The sequence below is a fragment of the Zootermopsis nevadensis genome, unplaced genomic scaffold, assembly GCF_977971745.1.
Source record: "Zootermopsis nevadensis isolate Lab colony 2312 unplaced genomic scaffold, Znev_1.0 Znev_ptg000037l, whole genome shotgun sequence".
In the NCBI taxonomy this organism is placed as follows: domain Eukaryota; kingdom Metazoa; phylum Arthropoda; class Insecta; order Blattodea; family Termopsidae; genus Zootermopsis; species Zootermopsis nevadensis.
Window position 1 is genome coordinate 8912418 of NW_028259169.1, and position 21336 is coordinate 8933753.

The window sequence follows — 21336 nt, forward strand, 5'->3', positions numbered from 1 at the left end:
GCAGCCCTCGTTCGGCACGAGTGCCTCCCGAGTTGCCGAACTAAGGGGTTCCCCACCCCTGCTAACCTCGAGTCAAACCTCTCAATCAGTGCTCTGATGTGGTCGGCAAAGAAAGGGACCCCCAGATCCTCATGTATTTGTCTGTTACTAACGTACCAGGGCGCGTTAGTAACAATGCGAAGACACTTGGATTGCAGAACTTGCAGCTTCCAGACGTGGCTGCGGACAGCTGACCTCCAGATCGGGCATGCGTAATCCATTATGGGACGGATGAGCTGTTTATAGAGCAGCACACCGTTCCTGATGGACAGGCCACTTCTCCTATTGATGAGCTGGCCTAGCACACCTAATCGTTGCGCCGCCTTCTTTCCTTCCTGGTTGACGTGCGCCGACCAGGTAAGCCCGGCGTCAAGGGTGACCCCCAGATACTGCGCTGTTTTAACCCATTGGATCGGCTGTCCGAGAAACTGCACTGCTCTGGGCTGTTGGATGTGTCTTCTCGCGGAAATGAAGAGAACCGCGGTGCTCTTCGAGACGTTGATAGCAATCCTCCAGGCTCTGAGCCAGAGCTCAAGTCTAATGAGGTAGGTCTCCAGATACCTGACGAGAAGCGTTGGGCTACGGGACGTGACTACTAGAGCCGTGTCGTCCGCGTACTGTGCTAACTCGACGTGGCGAGACGGTGTGGGTATGTCACTGACATACAGACTGAAGAGCACAGGGGAGAGTATTCCGCCCTGCACAACTCCAGCCCGTATGGTACGACGTGTGGACGTGGCCGTCTGGAAGGATGTCTGGAATGTCCGGTCAGCGAGGTAGGAAGAGATGGTTTTTACCAAGTACGACGGGAAGTTGAGGACGGTCAGTTTGTATAGGAGGCCTTGGACCCAGACTGTGTCGAAGGCTTTGGCCACGTCCAGGAAAACCACGCCGGTTAGCCGCTTCTCATCAAGGTTTCTGTTGACCCTTCCTACGAGGCGAGCCAGCTGTAACGATGTGCTGTGTCTGGGTCGAAACCCAAACTGCTCGTCGCGCAGCAGCCCGGGTTCGCTGACCTCGTGTAGCACCCTCGTTACTAGGATTTTCTCGCAGAGTTTGCCGACCGTGTCTAGAAGACTGATGGGTCTATAGAAAAAAGGTAGCGTGGGGTCCTTCCCCGGCTTCAGTATGGACACCACGCGAGCGTGTTTCCATGCCGAGGGGAAGTGTTGCCTGCGGAGGACCGCGTTGAACACTTTCGTGAGAAAGGTTACCGCGCGTCGTGGGAGATGTCTCAGGACCCTGTTCGGTATACCGTTGGGGCCCGGAGCCTTGCCAAGCTTGAGTCCCTTGATGACCTGGGCGACCTCCGAGGGACTGGTTAATTTTGGTTCATTTGCGGGGGCATACTCGTTTGCTCGCATCGTCTTTTTAACCATGTCAATTGCAGCCAGGTCCGACGGGTTGTCTACCGGCTGAAACTGGACCTCAAGGCTGTCGGCCAGGGCTTCTGCCTTCTCGGGGTTCGAGAGAGCCAGTCCTCCCGGCACTAAGAAGGGGGGCGATGGAGTGGGGACTCGCATCACCCGCTTGGTCATTTTCCAAAGCGACTGGTCCTCGCAGTCCAAGGATTCGAGCGTGTCGCTCCACTGTTCGTTCCGCCACTCGTTGAGACGATAGGTCACCGACCTCTCGAGTCGATTGATCTGGGTCTTAAGAGTGGGGTCTCTCGTGACCTGCCATCGCCTCCTCAGCCGGTTCTTCAGGCGTATTTCATCCCGAATACTAGCGGGCAGAAGCGGTCGCCTGTCAATGCGGGGTCGAAGCTTGGGAGCGGACGCTGCTGTGGCTTCCAGGATAGCACTGGTCAACTCCTCGACGCACTTGTCGATTTCCTCCTCGTCGTTTACTACGGGGTTCACCGGGAGTCTGCTTTCGAGGCAAGCCTGGAATGCAGCCCAGTCCATTCTCGCGAAGTCCGGGCGATCAGGCAGGTTTTGAAAGGACGATCGGCACGTGGTGTCGACGAGGACGGGCAGGTGATCGGAGCTGAGTGCGGGGCAGACAGTCAGGTGCACCGGTAGGACGAAGTCCTTGATGAGGACAATATCAAGGACGTCGGGTGTGGCGTTGTTTGTGTAGGGAGCCGTGGTTGGGGAATCCGGCCCGTAGATGAAGCAGGAATTTCTGTTGACGTAATCACGCAGGAGCGAGTCCCTAGCAGAGATAAGGCTAAAATTCCAGTCAGTGTGCTTCGCGTTGAGGTCACCAGCCAAGAGGACCGGGAAACCCCCGCTCAAGCACTCGGTCAGGTCCGACTCAATCCATGGCCGGGTGGGTGCGAGGTATGCCGCCACGAGCTTGACTTTCCTGGTTGCCAGCACCAGGTGAATGGCGGTTGCTTCCAGTTGCTGCAGACCCGAGACAGGCACAGGGTAATTATCAATGCCCCTGCGGACAAGGATCTCTGTGCCGCCCCCCAGCGTCGGGCTGTCCGTACGGTGGCAAACGTAGTTCGCGAACCTCAAGGCCCGACCCGACGTGAGGTGCGTCTCGTTCAGGAGGCAAACATCGACTCCGTAGTCGCCGAGGAACTGCTTCAGCTCCAGCTTCCTGTCGCGAACACCGTCGGAGTTCCAGTAAGCCAGCCGCAAGGCCTTGCTACCGTGTCCTCTAGGCCGTGCAGTCATTGTCGGCCATGAAGAGGAGAACGGTTTGGAGGAGGGCTCGCGGACGAGACCCCCCGGGTGGGAGTGAATGGATCGCGGCGAGGAGACGGCTTGTCAACTCGATGCAGACCCGTGGCGATAGGGTTTCCAGGACATCTGAAATGTCCTGGAGCGGTGACTGACCCTTGGGTGGGGTGGGGTCAGTCTTTTTGGGAGCAGGTGCAGTGGGATTTGCCACCGGCACCACAGAACGAGCGGGCTTGGCACGGCCGCCCTTGGGGACAGTCTGCCGCTCAGTCCGTGCAATGGCGCCAGATGGTGTTGGGGCGGGGTTCTTCATAGCCGCAGCCTTGACGACGCGGCCACCACGGACCACGGGGTTCCACCCAGGGCCCAAGTTCACCTGCTCGAGGGAAGGCGTAGCTGGCGCCGATTTGGGCGCTGGCAGGCGCGTGGAGACGCCGTCCTTTCTGCCGCGATCCCCTTTCGCACGCTGTGCAGCGGCCGCCTTGGCTTCCTTTCACTTACTGCAACCTCTATAGTTCGCGGTGTGGTTGCCCCCGCAGCTGCAGCACTTAAGCTGCTGCCTGGGGGTGGCACACGACCCGGATGGGTGAGCGTCCCTGCAGGCCACGCACCTGGGTGCATAACTGGGAGCCGGGTCCCTCGGCTGCGGGCTTCACTGTCTCGCTTGGCGGTTTCAGCGCGGCGGGGTGAGCGGGGGGAGGTCCGCGGGACGACTTCACGTTCCTCACTCCTTTAACCTCTTGCGAGGCCCCGGCTTTAGTGGGGAGCGGTGCCGAGGAATCCACCCCAGCAGTCGCCCCTTTAACCGGTCGCCCGGCCACTACCCCGGTGTACGCCGCGCTGACCTCAGCATAGCTGAGTTGCCGGCCACGCGAGGTGGCTTGTTCGCTCGTGGAAGCGGTGGTGGATGATGCTGCTACCGCCGGGCCATCGGGCCGATGAACTTTTGCCGCTGCCGGCAGAGGATTGGACCCGACTCCGGACAGTGGCTCGGGCGCCTTGATGCGGGTTTCAACACGTTGGCTTTCCTCTTGCCAGCGTTGGCTCGAGTGGGCCCTCCGACTACGGCTGTTGCTGCTGTAGTTACTGCTGCTGCTGCCCGCTCTCTCTTCTTTTCCGCGGCGATGGCGTCCAGGAGCTGTTTCCGGACCTGCTGGAACAGCTCAGGGAGGTGGGCCTTCAGAAAGGCCAGCTCACCTCCTTCCATGCCTCGCCGAGCGTTGATGAACTCTCCGTGGACAACTATCCGTGAACAACTATTCGTGGACAACTATCCGTGGACAACTATCCGTGAACCATCTATCGGATCCATGCCAATAGGGTGTGAGTTGCTTGGTTTATAGGCCGTGAACCGTTCCTTGGTTCAGGGCTAAGAACGACCTCTGTGGCCCGGCATTTGAACTGTGTTTGGTCGGCCACGAGAGAGTGGTATACTGCGAGATGACGTTCCGGCTAAGAAAATCTCTATGTCCCTTTACGTCATAATTAGCCAATTAGCTGTCACTTTTCCCCTCTCCTGTCTCCTGCTCGGGAAGACGTGTGATCTGGACTGATATGACCTTCGGTCGTCCTCTTCCTGCTCGACTGTCATAGTGATTGGACGTGCGTAGAGTTTGGTCTGGCTTCATAATTATCTGGGTCGTCAATTTTGGTTCAAAATTAAGTTTAGTACGCTCACTATGGTAGCCGACGGGATCTGCACTTGTACATAAAGTTTATGTTCTGTTGTGTTCATATTTTTGTGAGAAAATGGACTTGTAAGTATGTATGATAGGGGTTGGGCCTGGCCCAGTGTAAACTGTGTGTGCCCTTCATTTTCATATTAGGTTGACTTGTATTATTGTTTTTTTTATATGCTACAGCCAAAAATTCTCGTGTATTTGAATTTGGCGTTACGTATATAGCTAATTCATTTATATTGGAACGGGTACTGATGACATCACTAGGTGCGGCTTTGAGACGGTGGAATGGGGCGCCGTTCTCAGGCTAGCACCGAGAGATCGGTCCCGGGGAAGTACAGTTTTGTGAAGGTCACTGCGTGGTGGTCGCGTGATCTACAAGCCTACGCCCTGTGAGAGGCTAGAGGCTTCTTTTGTCTCGGTTGGCGTTGGGACGCTAGACAGAAAAAGAAGTGAGTTGGTGTGGGAAGGCTGACCATAAAGGAACTTGGTCATTCTTTAAGTAAAGTGAAGTTTTTTTCTGGATTCTTGACGTGGAGGGAACCAGAACATGTGAACCGTGCTTTGGGGCAAATAGGGTTCGGTTGAAGTTTGTTGGCACGCTCATATGTGTTACCACATAGGCGGTGTATCTTCAACATTGTCGTCGCTGTTGTGTAAGAGATGGGGAGTGGACGCACTCCAACTTTAATATTTAAAATTTCGTTTATGTGATGAAGGGAAGGTGGTTGAGAGCTAATAATTGAAGTTATTAGTTGCGGCCGGACTGGCGGCTGGGGGTAAGTCGGGTAAGAAGCAAGTGCCCGCAAACCTACACATTTTGAGGGGGGCATTAATTATTAATTCTGCATCAAAGGGAAATGTTTTCCATTACAGTGTATTGGGTGTGGTAGCCACTGATGTGTGGACCCACCTCGGTTTTGTCTGTGTGTGAACTTGAATGTGTTTCTTCTGAAAGATTGGTTTGTATTCCTTGTTTAATATTACAGTTTTTGTCATTTCACCTTGTCTTTTTAAAATAATTATATTCTTGTTTCTTTTGTTTAAATTCATATTGATTTGATTGGTGAAGTGTTTATGTTCAACTGCCTAAAATTTCAATGTTCCTTGGTTTCCCAAATAATACCTCGGGGCTTAGAATACGCAGACAACCGAGTCAGCAAGTCGGTTCAGCCGGAAAGTGAAAGTTGTAGCTGCCCCGAGCCAATGGGAGCAGGCATGGGAGTGGACCAATGGTAGCACGTGGGCGAGAGTGAGAGAGGTAGGGAAAGTAGAGAGAGAAAGGTTGAGTTTGGTTGGATGAATCAGGGCCCTGAAAAGGGCCATGTTAGTGGTCTGGTTGGTTCTGGCGGCGCACACTTGCTCGCTCAAGGAGTCTTCGAAGTGTGTGAATAAGAGGCTTCCAGGACCGGCTCAGGTGAAGTCCATCTTCCCTGTAAAAGTTATGGGGATGTAGTTCGATTTCGATGGCTTCCCTTATTATCCGATTTATGTAGCCGGTTTTTGAGGAGAGGATAGAAGTGTCCTCGAGCTGTATGCGGTGTTCCATGTTGAAGCGGTGTTCAGCAACCGCAGATTTCTCGGGCTGACCGAGCCGAATGTGGCGTTCGTGCTCCTTGATCCTGGCCTCAACGGAACATCCTGTCTGGCCGATGTAGACTAAACCGCACTCGCTGGGAACGCTGTATACGCCAGGTGTCTTCAGTTCTAGGTCGTGTTTTACCGGCCGGAGAAAACTGGGAATTTTCTTTGGCGGAAGACCAACAGACTTGATGTCGTGCTTGGCCAGCAACCTGCTTATGCGTTTGAAGGTCGTCCCTACGTAGGGCAGGAAGGCAACCGAGGCTGGGTTTCCAGTAGGCGGTGACAGCCTCGCAGGCGGATTGAGATCTATCTGGATCTGACGGTTGCTGTATTCGTTTTTCCTGAAGGTGGTGGTGAGTGTCTCCAGTTCACTCTGTAGGCTCTCGTGGTCGCAAAGAGCTTTAGCCCTGTGTACCAGGGTGGAAAGCACGGACTGTTTGTTGAACGGGTGGTGATGGGAATTGTAATTGTGGTAAAGGTCGGTATGGGTAGGTTTTCGGTACACCTTGTGGCCTAATGAGCCATCAGGTTTCCGGTGGATATCTATGTCGAGGAATGGGAGATGGCCGTCATTTTCAGTCTCCATATTGAACTGGATGCTCTCGTGAATACAGGTGGTTGAGGAACTCAGCGATCTTGCCAGGGCCGTGGGGCCAGGGAACAAACGTGTCGTCCACGTAACGGAACCAGCAGAGGGGCTTGAAGGTCGCCCCGTCTACCGCCATTTCTTCAAAATGCTCCATGTAGAAATTGGCGATGACAGGTGATAGTGGGGAACCCATAGCCACCCCGTCGGTCTGTTCGTAGAACCGGCCGCCGAACTTGAAGTATGAAGATGTTAATACAAGGTGGAACAGCCTCAAGACGTCGCCATCGAAGTGCCGTTCCAGGAGACGTAGGGCTTCACCAACGGGTACCATGGTGAAGAGAGACACGACATCGAAACTGACCATGATGTCCCCAGGGCCCACGCGGAGCGACTTGATAGTATTGATGAATTCGGTGGAGTTCTTCACGTGACGTGGAGAGTGTCACACCAATCCACCGAGTAGACCCGCGAGATACTGGGCAAGCCGGTAGGTTGGAGCGCCGATGGTGCTTAAGATGGGCCTGAGGGGAGCTCCTTCCTTATGGATCTTGGGTAGCCCGTACAGTCTAGGGGGCCTCGAACCCTGGGGCCGTAGCTTTTGGATGACCTCCTCTGGGAATGATGACTTCTTGAGAAGCAGGTTGGTCTTCCTTTCAACGGCTTCCGTAGGGTCCTTGGGCAGTAACCTGTACGTCGGGGCTTCCAGAAGGGCTCGGATCTTCCCGTTGTAATCATCAGTGCTAAGGACAACCGTCACGCTGCCCTTGTCAGCTGGGAGGACTGTCAGGTCCGCGTTATTCCACAGGGCTCGAAGAGCTTTCCTCTCAGCTCCGGACAGATTGTCTTTCGGCTTCTTGGAGGCTCTCAGGATCCGAACGGTCTCTTGCCGGACCTCCTCGGCCGCTTCCACAGGTAGGGAGCGAACAGCTCTCTCAACACCGCTCAGGAAATCCTCGATGGGCAACACTGTAAGTGCCACTGCGGCGCGAGTTGGATGCGATCTCCCGGGACCTGTTGGGCATGCACCTCCGCCTCGCTGCGGAGTTGTCCACCGCGAACTGGGCTCTCATCGACCGCATCACCTTCGAGAGGATTTCACGTGCTGCAGCTGACGACAAAGTCAGGCAGTGCCAGAAGTTCCAACGACTGCATGGAGCTCAACATGCAGGCCCGCGGCCCGACACGAAGAAAACTGTGGTTAACCTGAGCTGAAGGCCATTGGAGGATGCTGCCTACGCTGCCCTGGGCAAGGCCCTGATGACGGAGGCAGTATGACCTCTGACATGTTGGTTAACATCGACCAGACTACACAGCGCAACAACCCAGAAGACGGAAATCTTCTTCTTTGTTAATCATTGATATATAGTGTTGTAAAAGTATTTGGAACATGCAGCATCCCCCCCATGTTTATGGCATTTAACCATTTTCTTAACCAGAAAATCATGTGTCCTCATTTTTTCACCTAAAATTAATTTTTTATGCATGTGTAAAATATGTTTTAAGTTTTTAAATCTTTGATGCTCAGTAATATGGGTTTAAATTAAACAGTTTGTATGCATTTAAAACCCTCCTTCCTGACTACCGATTAATAATGTAAAACATCATATAAAGCATTAGGAAACACAAGATAGTACTTTACACAAAAAGTGAACAAGCCTTATTTCAAGTAACTGGGAACCTAATATTCCAGTTTTTATACGTGCTGTAATCTGCCTGATAGGTTACAGGGAGCAGAAGGGGAGTGGCATGTTACAACTAACAGTTTTTAATGTATAACAACAGGGTGGCCCAAAGATTACATCAGAATTGCTATATAAATTCCTTCTTTACAATCAAAAAAATACTGGAAACTGCCTGAAAGCAAGGAACATGTCAGGTTTTCACAGTAGCGAGTATGAAGATAGCTGTCTTCCGGCTGCTCTATATAGTCTGGTATAAGTTTACTGATGCTTCATCTCTGAAGCATCAGTAAACTTCTACCAGACTACACAGTCCAACAAACTATAGAACAGTTATCTTCAAATGTTTAATCACTTGTGTTGTGTGTAGTGGAAATGGTATAAAAATGTATGTTATATGAACTCAGACCAGAGTTACTGATTTAAATTATACACAAGTACATTATATTTCAGCCTGCTTTTTTAATGTTGTCAGCTGTCTTCCATGCCCAAATTTCAGTTTTGTGCTCATACTGTAAAATGTACACATATATTATATAAACTGATACACTTGCATAGTGCTTGTGTAAAACTGTCATGTTTGGAAGTGGCTGAAGTACAAACGGTGGTCAATTACATATTTCACTGCTTCTTTTTAACAACTGCAGGTATGATTGAATATGGAATGGCAAAGGCAGCTGTTCACCAGCTCACAAAGTCCTTAGCTGCAGATAATAGTGGACTTCCACCAAACTCTCTGTCAGTTGCTAACCTTCCAGTGACCCTCGACACGCCAATGAATCGCAAATGGATGCCAAATGCAGACTTCTCAACCTGGACACCACTTGAATTTGTAGCAGAGTAAGTACAGAGTAGCAGCAAGAAATTAGTAAAAACAAAGGCTGCTGCAACATATAAAGTTTGTTTTTTACTTTAGAAGTTACTTAGCACTGTACAATTTAAATTCTGGCAAAGTACAGTAAGGGGTAGACTGCGAAGCTATTCACCTATAACTAATAATTTATTTTAACATTTTGCCATATTTCAAGAATGTAAGTAGCGATTTTTTTACAAATCTGTACCCTTAAAACTATGTTGTCACATATCACCATGATAACCACTTCAACAATTAATATTACTCTAGCCACATTACTGATTAAAAATGTAATGTCATATTGTGATATACATAATTAGAAGTCAGGAGAAGGACTTGAAGGTTATGTAGTTCATCCATTATCAGATTTTACACGCCCCTGTCACTGAGCATTTTTCCTAATCTTGTTGATCCTTGTGGTTGCATTGTAACTTAATAACATAATATGCCTACTAAAGCTTAAGGAATAATTCCAGATTATTTCTTCGGTAAAGCAGAGGAGAAGAACTTCCCCCAAATGGTAGCCTTGTGCATCTAGTGACAAAGAATTACACCACGGAACTATTATTGGTCTAAATGGAAACAAATGCATCCATTTATAAATGTTTCTGGTGCTGAATTTACTATGTAGGGTCCAAGAATATGAAGGAATTTCTATATATATATATTATATGTATATATAATTTGTTCATAAATGCTTCGTGTTTTTTAATTGGTGCTTTGGGAAATTATTTACTATGCAGTTATTAATTTGAATATGTTTAGCTATTAGTAAGTCTGAAAATACTCCAAAATAAAATGTCACTGTTCTTATGTATGTATGTATGTATGATGCATTAATAACCATGATGTCCAATAACTATTAGAACAGCATAGTGTGAAACCTCCATTATGTACATTCCATGACATTTTCTATCTAAGAATGTAAGTTAAGTTGAGTCATGTTTTCAGTGTTATCTGTATGTAATCCATTATATACTAGTTACATGCATTTTATTTTTGCCTTTGTTTTGAATGATATTTCAAATGAATTTTCCATTTTTATACCATTTTGTTAAGGAGAATAATATATATTTCAATTGACTTTATGTGAGACATTAAAAGCTAGTTCCTGTAATATGCCAGATTTATTCCCTGTGATGTTTGTCTTGTAACTAGAATATTGGGCATCGTTCAACACCATTTAGAGACCTCAGCCTAGAAATGTTCTAGTTGTGAAGGCCTGTGGAATGGATGCAATGTTTATTACTGTTAAAATAATGTTGGATGGTTGAGGAAGGGCCTGATGACGGAGGCAGTATGACCTCTGAAACGTTGGTTAACATCGACCAGACTACACAGCGCAATAACCCAGAAGACAGAAATCTTTATAATTTATATTGATTGCACAATTTATATTTTGAACAGCACTGAAGTAAAATAATGTATTTTGGATGGTGAACCGCATGGTGAAATATATTTTTGTGTAATTGTGTTAAGCATCAAATAGTGTTTTATTATAATCACATAACCTCAGTCTTTGTAATCAGTAGATGAAATGTTGATTATGAACCCTGGGTCACACTGGTTTCATAATATTTTACATCAGTAATGTAAAATGTTATGCATATAGTATAAAATCCAAAGTCACTTATACATATGGATTCCAGTTGCTTCCATCTTCTGGTTGTAATCCATTTGTCACTAACAATATTATATCAACAATCCACCAAATTCCAACACCACCTAAAGTGAATAGTTTTCCAACAGCTGTTCCTGTTTGCCCCAAACAAAATCTGTCCATACCTAAGAAACTTAATAAAATACTGTAGATGATGGTGTTAGCAAAGTAGTAACCACCATACTTGTAACAGTAATTATCATATTCAACAAAGGTATGATATTTGGAGGTCCTGTTAGCCCTTAGCACTGCTCAACATATGAAATGAGAAATTACTGTAATTTGATGTACAGATGATTGTAGAACTAGCAGATCTTAACATTAGCCAAACTCGCAGTGAAACATCTCAGCAGCAAGAAGAAAAAAGTGACATGATCTTCCAATGTGATAGAGGAAGAAAATGCAAAAATTGCTGAAACTGGGAGAAAGAAAACAATGTTAGGATACAACATCAAAAACATGGTGTTCAGTTTTAATTAGTATCGATATAATTATCAATTTTTGAAGATTTTCCTCCAAACCAAACTAACATTCTCTCTCAAAGTCCTGCAATACACCAAAGAGACCTAATCTCTGGCTGGAAAAGTGAATTCTGCATCATAACATGTCTTCCAAGTGAACTTTCAGAAATTCAACAGTTGGCCAAAAGCAAACACAACGTTTTCTCACATTCTACAGACTTGATTCGTCCCGCATGATTTATGTTCACAAAACCAAGGCTTCCTCAGGGAGTCTCATCTCTAAATACTTGAAGGCATTCGAGTCAATATAACAACAGTATCAAAAACATGTTTGGAAAAATATGTAAAGTAATGTTTCAGAATTGATCACGAAGTCTTGAGGTAACCTCATAAGTCCGTTCAAATGTAATTAAAGAATTGACTCATCAGTAGTACTGCTGAAAGTACATCATTTGTTGACAAATGAAGGGATCCAACTCCACAGAAACTTTTATTTTATTTTGCTTTGTATAAAAGTTACCCAACAATATAAAAACACTTACTTGAGACAGGGAAAGCCATCCCGTCCAAATGTTCTTTCACCTTCACATTCTATGTCTTGTAGTGCTGTGCAGTTTCTCTTTCCTTTTTCAACATCTTCATATCTATATCCACCAAACTAGGGTGCGAAAAGCTACTCATATATAAACATCATATTCAGAGTTATTTTGCACAGTAAATTTCAATGTTATCTCAAAAATCTGAATATAAATTTTGTGAAATGTAGTACCACACACAAGTACAAAAATTTCATAAACTAAAATTTCAATTTCTTTCTTCAAATTTCAAGAGTGATCCTGAAATGGAATCATTATTTACACTGTTGCATTTGTTACTATTGCACACAAATTCATGTACCTTTCCTCAGTTTTGCTTTATGAACATGTCATAAAATTTAGTACTATATTCAGTATTAGAGATTTTACTTTCCAATGGTTAAATTTTTCCAGTTGTTTTAGGTTGTTTGCCATTTTAATTCATTAAATTGCCTGAATTCAATAATATTACTGATTTAACAGCAATGTGGCTAATGTAATGTTAGACACACAGAAATTTGGGAAAATAAGTACAATGGAAACATGGGGAGAAAGGAATAATTATCTCCACAGAAGCTGATTCCAATGTCACCTGTTTCTGTTTGACAGTAAAGACTGAAACAGTATGAGCTATTTTACCTTAACACAGCCATAACCACCATCTTCTTCCTTTGCAGTTTTATTACCTTTATGATCTATTGGAGGGTCACAATCAATGAATTCCAACGGTCTGTGAAATAAAGAAGACATTGGTAGTTAGGTGGACTTGCTGATAACACCAAAAATAATAATAACCAAGCTAAGAATATTAATCTCATGGCTTCAGTAACAGTTGTGGAAAAGGTATTGATTTTAAACAGCAACCACAGAGTAAAGCCACTTTTGTGCTTGACATGTGGTGGTCCTCCTTGCAGTTTGTGTCAGAAATCCCAAATTATATGTAGTTTTCCTCTCCTTTGTCATTACATTACAACCCAGAAGACCACAATTGATAACCCTGCAAGAGTGAAATGCGTTTGAATCGTTGGACATTTAATTTTTGGAATGTTTCTACATTTCCTCATCTTCTAAATGGTAAATTCGAGGGGAGGGGGGCACCAGTGTGTTCAATGCAAAATGAAGTGTCGATTTTCAATACAATCGAAATTAAAATTATGACTTCTGTGCAACAAAACACTGTCTAGTCTAGTTCCTTCATACAAGTTACTTGTCGAATTTATAATAAAACAGGCTGTGCAGTGAAAGAAGATGATAAAATATTGTTACCCGCTTGATTCACTGTCCATAACCCGTTATACTCCACACCAGTATTAATCGACGCTACATATTTCTCGAAATGAATTGTCATCCTCAAATGTGTGTTTATTATACATCTAAGAACGGAACTCACAAACTTAACCTACAAAGGAAGAGAAATTGCTGACAGCCCAATTCAATATACTTACAGAAACGAACACTTTGCTAAAGGCCCATGAGGGGGATACCTAAACTCCGCCGCAGTTGTCTTACATATACAATAAAGAATAAAATATAAACAAATGAAAAGATTTTTATACATCACGGATGACCTTCCGTGTATCATATTCCACCACAGACATCACCTATGCTTACTACCATAGCATCTGCACACAGCCCCTTGCAACGCAAGGATGAAAAGGCGAAACAAACACTCGACATCTTAATTATAAAAAACTAATTTATAAGTTTATAACAAAAGAGAATCGAGAAATCAGTCAAATATTGTGCTGATATAGATTGTTCCGCACAAATAAAGTGATTTTTAAATTAAAGTGCTAATAATCTATGGCCTTCGGGTTGTTATGTTTTGGACAACTGTCCTGAATCCATAGAGAATGTATTTGCTTCAAAAACAAGAAATGCCACATTGTTTGCCATGAGCACAGATTTTGAATGTAGAATGAGTAAGAGAGTGATTTGTCAGTGAATTATGTGCTGCATAGAAGATATCATTAAATCTATACTGACTTCTTAAATCATATATTCGTGTGTATTTTAAATCATCTCTGTATAAGATTAGGATCTCATTTGCGATATGTTTGTTGGCAAAGCAAATAATTACACTTTGAAATTTCGCTCTCTTAATCACCATAATAAATTTAAAATCGACGCACATAAACAAACACAAAATCTATAAACAAATTTTGTATTTAGGCACACATTGTTTCTTAGTATTGGTATTAAAAATAATATAAATGAAAACGTACAGAGGCGCAAGAAACTTGACTTCGCTTGATTCGTGTGTATTAGGGGCTCTTTTTTTGCCTATAGGCAGTCTATATTTACTGTAAATTTGAATTATTTGTAAGTACCCTTTTTATATTTGTTGGGTGAGATGGTGGGGTATGAAGATGTGACCTGAGCCAGGCATCTGAAAATGTCACTGAATTAGTGTCAACAGAATCTAATGTATGACTCTCAGTAATTCCTTTTATATTACCCTAAATTATTTTTTGTTATTACACAAACATAATATATAAAGGGGGCATTTCTAAAATGTTCATCCCAGCATAGTAGACTACAGTGTATGTTATTTGATCAGTAGAGTAGAGTAGAGTAGAGTAGAGTTTATTTACATTCCATAGATCCTTCTTAGGACTCAACCAAAGGATGTAGAACATGTCATTTCATACAATATACATACACTTCAGAACTTTCAACACACGTACAAGAACGTATTTCATTTCATTACGACTGTTCTCATGGCAAAGCATGCAGAGCTTAATTTGGGGACAACATACTCGATGTGTTTTTTCCAATTTAAGGTATTGTCGACTTGTAAGCCAAGGAATTTGTTTGTTTCAACTTCCACAATTAATTTTTCTTCAAAACCTATATTTAATCTAGGATATGTCTTGTGCTTAGTAACAAATTTTATGAAGTGTGTCTTTTCAAAATTTAGTGACAGTTTGTTAGCTCTAAACCATTTGTTTATGTTGGCAAAGACATCATCCATGATACTTTGAAGATAGATCAACAATAATGATACTTGTATCAAGATGCAATCGGAAAGTTTCTGGACTGTGTCAATAGAGGGCGAACTGGATGTAGTACGAGCTTCTGCCGCTAGGGGGTGCGGCCTACATTCATAGTGAATCAGTGTGCCAGCTGGCATCATCGAATTAGCATTTGTTTCTTAGTTACGGGCGTTTTGGTAGTGCATTACACCGACCCTCCTGCGATTTCGGAATGGCGGATTTTCATGAACAAAGAGTGTGCATCAAATTTTGCCAAAGACTCGCCAAAACGGCTACGGAAACCTATCAAATGCTAAAGCAAGCATTTGGGGAGTCCGCAATGGGTCGTGCACAAACTTTTGTGTGGCAATCACGTTTTAAAAATGGCCGAACCTCTGTCGATGATGACGAGCGTTCTGGACGACCATCTTCGAGCATAACGCCCGAAAATGTTACGAAGATTCGGCAGGCCATTCACGAAGATCGACGTCGTACCATCAACGACTTGTGCGACATTGTTGGGATAGGCTATGGGACCTGTCAGCTGATTCTATAGGAAGAACTCCACATGTGACGCATCATGACAACGCGCCAGCGCACACCGCCCTCAAAGTTCGGCAGTTTTTGGCCTAAAACACCATGGCCGTCATCCCGCACTCTCCTTATTCGCCGGATTTAGCTCCGTGTGACTTCTTCCTCTTCCCAAAGATGAAAATTCAGCTAAAGGGAAGGAGATTTGAGACGATAGAAGAGATTCAGGCAGAATCGCAAATGGTGCTTGACAGGCTGACAAAGAAAGATTTCCAGGGTTGCTTCCAGGCTTGGCAGCGGCGCTGGGATCGTTGTTTTCACTCCCAAGGGAACTACTTCGAGGGTGATGGATGAATTTAATACCTGAAATAAGTGTACGGGTTTTTATAGGCGCAGTCTAGAAACTTTCCGATCGCACCTCGTATATGTAAGGAAAAGTAAGGGTATGATAACTGAACCTTGTGGCACTCCGTGATTTACGATACCCCATCCTGAATAGGTATTATGATTGGTATGGGGGCTTTTAATTTCTACTTTCTGCCTTCTATTATTTAGGTAGGATTTAAACCATTTTCCTGCTTTTGGCAGGAATAATTACTCATTATGTGTAGAGGCTAATTATTCAGTAATCATTTACGTGATATCTAGTGAAGTGTGTGGAAATAATTACAGAACTGTATACAAATTAATTTTGTATTTAAGCACAGATAACGTATTATTTTAAGTACCGCATATGAGGTAACGGTACAGGGATGTACAAGTCTGTGGTATAGTGCATAATGCGTACATTCGATGAAGCTAACTTCAATCAGATATAATTCTATTTGTACTTTAGGTCCTAAAATGCCTACTGTTTACATAGTTCTAGGAATTATGTTTTTTTATAAAGGATAGACCGTTAATTATTCATCATCGGTAATAATATTATTATTATTCTTATGAATCTCATGGGTACGAAGACGGCATCTATTGATACAAATATGAAAGTGGTAACGCCATATTGAGCGAATGTTGCTCGTAAAGCTTGGGGTAATTTACCTTGTGATTCTACAAGTATTTGAGGAACTATTTCTCATATAGTGTTAGCAACTAATTTAACATGGGTAATAATCACTATTTAAACATTGGGAACTAGAATGAGCTGCTCGGATTCGAAAAAATCGAAGAAAATAAAGAGCAGTTAAGTGGAAACATGGGTAACGTTCTTGGGAAAGAATGCGGGGATGGAGAGAAAGATGAAATGCCGCAGGAAATGTGCGGTGAAGATGTTAGAGAGGAGGCCGATGGGGCTCCCAGTGGAGATGAACAGTCTTCTCAATCTAGTGGAGAACTGGATAGCTACGAATTGAAACGGCCAGATGAAATCAAGGTGAGCTGTTTGTGTTTGGGTATAGGTTATCAAAAAGTAGGATAGGCTTAAATTTGCAATTGAGTTATAACAAATATTGTATTTAGGTTCATTATCCAGAGTTTTGTTAATTCGCATTTCTCAGTGTCAGTTTCTTGTTTACAGCAGTTGAGAGATGCATATTTTATAGACAAATGAAAGGTAAAGAATTGCAAAAGTTGTAGATGAAAATATTAAAACCATTGCTGAACCTAATGTTGATCATTGTTGAATTTAGTTAGCATACTGTAGCCTTTGTTAATGTGTGCTGTTAATTATATATTGTTTTTACAGCGTTTCTTAATATTTGAACCAGATCGCAAGGAAGCAACACTTTTCATTTCACTCTTCAGAGGTGCAATGCAGTAAATCCTCGATTTAATGGCCACTGTGTTATATTGCCAGATACTTTCTGGATGCAAGGCTTTAGCGGATATTCTCCATTTTAACGGACAAAGACTATTGAAATTGAAAATGTCCAATAATGACTTGGATTTAAATTTTATGTTTAATTATCTGTTCACACTAGTGGTTTAATGAACCGTATGTTATTGTAGGTGTCTGATTAATGTTCCTAATCTGTTTAATGAGATTTTTAAAGGATATTGTGGCCTAAGGCCGCATTACTGTCATAAAAAGTGCAATTTAATGGACAATTGACATTACCAGACACCAATTTCCTTGCTATTAGTGCATTAAATTGAGGGTTTTCTGTATTATGAACCATCTTTGAATATGTTATATTACCTAACTTAAACATTTTTCAAAAGCTACCTTTATTTATTTATATTATTATAAATGCATTTTATTGCTGTATCAAGTGTGTTGTAATTTTCAAATATTGCTGTACTCATTGTATTTACACTAATAATTTTATATCTAGTCTGTCATTTATTAAACACTGTGTTGTACACCGGCAAATGCCTTTAGCCACACACACACATACACACTCATACTTATAAGTATTTGTAAAACTATTAACAGTAGCATTACTACTTCTACTACTATGGCGTAACATTAATGCAGGATAATTATGAGACAGGAAGTTGAGTTATGAGGTAAGTCCGTGTTATAATATTGGCTGCAGTGCGATACAAAATGAATTGGAAAACAATGGTATTACAAGTTACAGAAATAACAAGCTCTGACTACCTGTGATGTCCTTGATGTATTCACATGAGACGTGACATTAAAGACTAAGGAAGGTGGTGTAGTAGTAATGATCTAGACTTGTATCTTTGAGGAACCTGGTTAAAAGTTTATGGCATTTGGCTGTAGTAACTAAGGTTTCTTATTGTTTTTCCCAAGACCATGCAACCTCTCTTAACCTCACCTACTGACCATTCATGATCATCTTTCAATCTAATTCAAGACATAAGCTGCAGCAAGATCGTGAAATAACCTAAGAATTGGTCATTTTTATTTTATTTTCCTTTAAAATGTTTATAGTTGGGAATGAAGGGTGTTGGTAGGGAGAGCTTGACTAGCTAATTATAAGCTTATTAAAGAAGACTGTATTATTGATTAAATTTACAGAAATCGACCTTGTAATGAACTTCTGCCTCTAGAAGCTTTGCTATGAAAAGCATGAGCTTGGTGCAGCATGAGAGTTAAAGGCTTTCTCTCTAAACACACTTAAATTTTTGAAAGATCATGGCCAACATTATTACAAACAGAACCAGAAAACAGCATCTTCACTGGAAACCATGATAACTTGAAACTGTAGTTATCACCCAAGAAATTCTACAGGGTGATCCTCTCACTAGGGGCTCCAAAATTGTGGCCGTAGAACCTCTGTTTATGAACAAATGATCAGATGTTGTAGGTACATACCTCAACCGTGAAACTGAATCTCACCACATTGGGTGCTGAAAGTGATTGCCTGTGGAATCCATGTATAATGGGATGCTGTGGTCCAAATTAGCAAAGACACATGTTCATAGCCATGGTTGTAATTTCATGTCAAATGTTTTCTTTAATGTTGTTAATCATGTGAGAATTGTTTCTGTAGACCTTTGCCTTAATAGGTCACACAGGATGAAACCTGGAGGGGTTGAACACTACCCTAGTGATGATGATGGCATTTCCAATCCAGAAGACGACTTTATTTAATATCTCACTTTTAAAATCTTATAAACAAGTGCAGAATTTACCCTTCTTACCTGAAGCTGTTCATTAAAGTTGTTTTTACAGTTCTTCAAATACTGTATCTCTCGTGAATATTATAGTGTGAAACATGTATAAATTAAATGTTTCTTTTATTTTATAATTACCAAACAAGAATAGTGAGGTTTTGTAAAACATATGAAACTATAAATGAACTTGAAAATGTGAACATAATTTACTAATGAATGTTAAAATATATATGAAAAGTATTGAAGTAACATTGATTTCATTGCTATCACTAGCAGTTACTCTGAAGTAGGAGTGATTTTAGTTTCTGTTTACATTTTACTGCTTATATCCAACTTAACAAGTAGCTGGTAACTGATTAGGCTATGGATGCGCAGCAGTGATTTTAATCACTCTCTTGTGAAGGAACTGGCAACTGCCATGTTTGGTAGTTTAATGAACAGTAAAATGGAAGACATTTTGATCTCTCTGTTTTTATTTGCTCTTATTGTAATTGTACTAGAAACTGACATTCTACCGTATGTCTTTACCGTTTAAAATTTCTGAAAATTAGAAACAAGGTGTACTATTTTTATAACTTTTTAAGTTTAAAAGTAATTTTAAGCTTATGTCCAAAACTTTCAGTGTATGAATTGTAATAAAACTCATTAATACAGCGTCATTAAACATTAAATCCTTTGTAAAATTGTATATGAATAAATATAGTACTACATAAATTTGTAAATACATTAATTTTCATTTCTCATGATAAGCAGTAAAAATGTTTTCACATTGAATTATAAAGTAGCATTTCTATTTCCCAGATTCTTATCACATCTGGCCATCCTTTCCCCAGTTTGTCAGGCCATTGGCTGGCACCAAGATCACAGTCACTGCTTAAGTGACATTTACTTACAACTAACTGAGAAGTACATAGACTTCCAAAGGTGTTTTTTGTGCTACATCACAAAGGTTGTTGTTGCACTAATACATTCTGAAGTAATTGTTGCTTCTTATGTTACTTTTACACTGATGTTACCACAGGTCGTTGTTGCACAACAGTGTGTTTCAGTGATGACCTCAGTTTTCATTGTTCAAGAAAGGTGGTATATGGACATTGATGGGCCTAAAAGGTGTTCTTTGCTCACACCAGAGCATGAACACCTAAAAATAATAAGACCCCTCATCTCAAATATACTCATACACATATATTTATATTGTTTTAGAACATGTCACGTGATTCTTTTTTCTTTTTTCCTGTTATTTATTGGACATAATTTTGAGATTGTGTACTTTTTAGATTTTCTAGTTCTAAAATGAGTAAAGTTAGCTGGCAAATGGCTTGAACGTTTACAGCTCAGAGCCTTAAATCCATATTAATCCTTTTTCCTGTCCCCTAAATTGTTAACATATGTGTCATTTTTTCTGGATCTTAATATTTGTCATGAATCCATGATTTTCTTTTAGGATGAAATTGTAAAAGCAGATGAAAGTTCAGCATTGCCAGTCATTTCTACAGTAGCTGCAGCAAGCCAGCGAGAGGAGAAGCCATGTACGTGTAAAGCCTGCAAGGACAAGCGGTATGTTCATATTGTTAGTTTTTGCAAAAGGAATTCTGCAAGGTATCCAGTTTATCATGAGACAAGGTCCCATACATTGTTATTGCAAGACTTTTACATGTCAGCTTAGGAGAAGCTGTTTATTTGCTGCCCATTCCCTCCCTGCAGTACTACCCACCTTCGTTCAGAGTAGAGTTTTGAAGTGCTAACCAGGTTCTTTGCACACAATCAATTCTTGAAAAAAATGTCTGTAGACACTTTGAAGTTGCCTTGAAATAATGAAATTTCTTGCAGATTATTTTTACACTCACTAATCAGTAGTATATTTCATTCAAACCATGTTATACAACACTTAATGATTGATTGAGAAATGCATTAACACACACAGATAAACAGTGTGATCCATAGTGGAAGTATGTTATCGCTAACTGCTACTGCTACACATGTGGTGGGTTGGGACCCAGCTGGCTGCCTGTTTGGCCACACCACATAGTCTTGCAGAAGGAAATCCACTTTGTATTATTCTATAAGGCTCAAAATCCCGTAATGGCACATGATCACCAACCAGCCAACACTTCCCTATTATGTAGATAGAACTAATGTCCCTAAACAGCATTACCATGGCAGTCATTCAGAGATTATAACAACCAACACATACACACACAAATATTATTCGAAAGACCCGTAAGTGCTTAACAGCAAGTGATCAACTAACCAACCAAGCTGCCAGTATACTGTATGTGGCTCCATATTTAAGATGTTTTCACAAGTTGAGCCTTTCTGTAATACACAGATCCCCAGCACCTAAATTTCTACCAGACTGCATAGCGCAATAGCCATATTTGCCAGAACATATTGTACATTTGTAGACGAGAGTGTAAACTCACGTTTATACCCACATTTATAGGATGCAAAAGTGTACTGAAAATTAGTGTATGTTATAACATGAGCCTCAGTCTACATGTAGGTTTCCAAAGTGGTGTCTTCTCTTTGGATTTTCTGACTAAAAGTTTGTGT

The 21336-nt window shown here is 42.4% G+C and overlaps 1 long non-coding RNA gene and 1 other non-coding gene across 2 annotated transcripts in view; both read left to right on the top strand.

Moving 5' to 3' along the window:
- Positions 1-4262: 4262 nt before the first annotated feature.
- On the top strand, positions 4263-10142 carry LOC147871903 (uncharacterized). The gene is made up of 2 exons (XR_015538211.1): positions 4263-9046; positions 9536-10142. It is a non-coding gene; the product is annotated as an uncharacterized LOC147871903 (long non-coding RNA).
- Positions 10143-16397: 6255 nt separating this feature from the next.
- The window catches only part of LOC110828649 (uncharacterized), a 35456-nt gene continuing 30517 nt past the window's right edge, over positions 16398-21336 (top strand). The window contains exons 1-2 of the transcript XR_015538206.1: positions 16398-16630; positions 20228-20340. This is a non-coding gene — a transcript (uncharacterized LOC110828649). The remainder of the gene's footprint in view (positions 16631-20227; positions 20341-21336) is intronic.